The 3,253-nt window shown below is 49.1% G+C and overlaps 1 pseudogene; it reads left to right on the top strand.

Moving 5' to 3' along the window:
- Positions 1-1,266: 1,266 nt before the first annotated feature.
- LOC102875267 lies at positions 1,267-2,615 on the top strand (annotated as a pseudogene).
- Positions 2,616-3,253: the final 638 nt, after the last annotated feature.

The following is a 3,253-nucleotide window of genomic DNA, read 5'->3' as shown; positions in this document are numbered from 1 at the left end:
CCCCCAACCCCAAATATAATCCACTCTGCAACCCTCATTGCGTACTCCTACGATAAACATAATGCCCTAAAAATGTAATACTTTTAAACTATTCTCTCCCCCATAGACTTCAATGCCGTAAACATATTTCATCCAGTTTTTCTCAGTCTTAGGGTGTGTTTTTCGGAGAGGCTCTTCCTTGGAAAATATGCCATGCTTGGAAAGGAAGGTGGAGGGTCAGCACAAGAGAGGAAGACCATGAACATTTACAGATTGAGAAATCTCCATGGGGCAGCTCCACACTCCTATGGGGCCCTTACGTGTCAGAATAGACTCCAGGGCAGGGAGTTAGGGGTGGTTGTAGAGTCTCGGGGTAGCAGAACTGAAGCCACTGCCAGGAGGTGGTTTCCAGCCTCTAGTGCCCACTATCAGGGTTCTGAGCCTGGAATCTTTTCAGGGGGAGACTACCCATCTGCTCTGGTAGGGTAGATTCAACCCCCCAATCTTGTGGCTAACAGGCCAAAGAATTTCCCTCTACGCCCCTGGTCTAAAGGCAGGTGGTTTGGACACACCCAGCAGCGTCTGAGAACTGATGATCTGATGCTGTGACGACACTGGCCTACCTGCTGAGGTGGCTCTGACTCACAGCAGTCCTGCAGGAGACATGGAACCGCCCCAAGGGGGTTCCAAGGCTGGGACTCTTGGGTGTGGGGGGAGGGCGTTGGGTTTTGGTGGAGAACTGACCCCTTGGCGATACTCCTGAGGCAACTGTCCATCCCAAGCTTCCTGGGGTGCATATTTTTTTAAATTTTCCTTGAAGCTGCTGCCCTTGCTGCTGGCAGCACCTCCAGGCTCATGGGAGCTGAGCACCCCTCTCTGTGGGAGCTTCCTGTCGCTAACTTCTTCCTGTCATCAGGAGCCCTTCTGGGGAGGAGGAGGTGTCTTCCCTTTGGGGAAGCTTGTGTTTAAGGCTGCAAATCTTTATGAAGCCAAGGCCACATCTTTGTCCTGTGGGCTCTTTCCCGTAAAGGTGACAGACAGCCCAGAAACCTGGGGCACAGCTCCACTCTGCAACCCATGGGGGCGCCATGAGTCAGAATCAACTCACTAGCTATAGGATTGGTGAGTTTTTGGGTTATATATGAGAGAGAATTGTTATTATTTGGGAAAAGTTGAAAATCGGTGTGTCTCTTTTGTGGCAGTCAAGGATCAGAACCCTTGCCAAGTTGCTTGTTGCCAGAATACAGATGTTGGTGAATCCCACGGCAAAACCTAAGGAGAAAGGAGAAGACCCGTATCAAGGTCCTCGTCACTGGACACGTCGATTCAGGCAAGTCCACCCCTGCTGGCCACCTGATCTGCAGATGTGGTGAGACTGACAGAAGAACCACTGAGAAATCCAAGAAGGAAGCTGTGGAGATGGGAAAGGGCTCCTTCAAATACGCCTGGGTCTTGGATAAACTGAAAGCGGAACAGAACATGAGCATCACCACTGGTATCTCTCCTTGAAATGTGAAACCAGCAAGTACTACGTGACCATGGCTGATGCCCCAGGACACAGAGGCTTTACCAAAAACATGATTTCAGGAACACCACGGGCTGAATGCTGTCTTGATTGTTGCAGATCGTGTGTCTGAGACTGGTATCTCAGTGAATGGACAGACCCCTGAGCACGCCCTTCTCACTTACAAACTGGGTATGAAGCAACTACTTGTTGGCATTAACAAAATGGATTTCACCGAGCCAAACTCCAGCCAGAAGAGATACGAGGAGATCCTTAAGGAAGTCAGCACCTACATCAAGAAAACTGGCTACAACCCTGACACAGTAGATTCTGTGCCAGTTTCTGGTTGGAATGGTGACAACCTGCTGGAGCCAAGTGCTAACATGCCTTGGTTCAAAGGATGGAAAAATCACCCGGAAGGATGGCAGGGCCAGTGGGACCACACTGCCAGAAGCCAACTCATCCAGCTGACAAGCCCCTGCATCTGCCTCTCCAGCATGTCTGCAAGATTGATGGTGCTGGGACTGTCCCTGTGAACAGAGTGGAGACTGGCGTGTTCAAGCCCGGCAGGGTGGTCACATTTGCCCCGTCAGTGTTACCCCGAAGGCAAACCTGTTGAAATGCACCATGAGACTCTAGGGGAAGCTCTGCCTGGTGACAGTGTTGGCTTCAGTGCTAAGAATGTGTCTGTGAAAGATGTTCCACATGGAATGTGGCTGGTGACAGCAAAAACGACCCACCCACGGAAGCAGCTGGCTTCACTGTTCAGGTGATCATCTTAAATCATCCTGGCCAAATCAGTGCCGATACGCACCTTCTGAACTGCAACACAGCTCACACTGCTGGCAAGTGTGCTGAGCTCAAAGAGAAGGTTGATCGCCGTTCTGGTAAGAAGCTGGAAGCTGGCCCCAAATTTCTGAAGTCTGGTGATGCTGCTGTTGTTGATGTGTTTCCTGGCAAGCCCACGTGTGTGGTGTGTGGAGAGCTTGTCTGACTACCCTCCTCTGGTCTCTGCTGTCTGTGACATGAGACAGACTGTTGCTGTACCGGTGCCATCAAAGCAGTGGACAAGAAGGCTGCTGGGGCTCTCAAGATCACCATGTCTGCTCTGAAAGCCCAGAAGGCTGAATGAATGGTGCCCAGAACACCTGCCACCCCGGCCTCACTCAATGGGGGAAGAACGGTCTCAGAGCTGCTTGTCCCAACTGGCCATTTAAGTTTAATAGTAAAAAAAAACCAAACAAACTAGTTAATGATAACAATGCATCGTAAAACCTTCAGAAGGAAAGGACTGTTTTGTGGACCATTTGTTTTCTTTTTCGTGTGGCAGTTTTAAGTTATTTGTTTTTAAAGTCAGTACTTTTTAAATGGAAACAACCAAATATTTGTCACAGAATTTTGGGACCCATTAAGACAAAGTAATGAGAAAAAAGAAAAAAGGAGGAATATGGTAAGATACACACATACAGACACACACACTCAGCAGCATTAGCCCTATGTTGTTGCTGTTAAATGCCATGGAGTTGAGTACAATTCACAGCAACTCTATGAACAGATCTGAAACCTGTCCTCTCCTGTGGCATCCTCAACTCTGACACACGCCAGCCTCAGTCACTGCGTCGATCCATCTCGATGAGGCTCTTCCTCTCTTTCACTGAGCCCCTAGCTTGAGGGAAATGCAAATTAAAGACATAATAAGGTACCACCAGAGAACCATCAGAGTGAGCAAAACTTAAGACAGTAACAATGACTAACCATTGTTTGTGGTTC

This window comes from Elephantulus edwardii, unplaced genomic scaffold (genome assembly GCF_000299155.1).
Source record: "Elephantulus edwardii isolate Elephantulus edwardi_28Jun2011 unplaced genomic scaffold, EleEdw1.0 scaffold00080, whole genome shotgun sequence".
NCBI lineage: Eukaryota > Metazoa > Chordata > Mammalia > Macroscelidea > Macroscelididae > Elephantulus > Elephantulus edwardii.
Note: the sequence above shows the minus strand (reverse complement) of the source record. Positions and strands in the feature narration are given on the sequence as shown.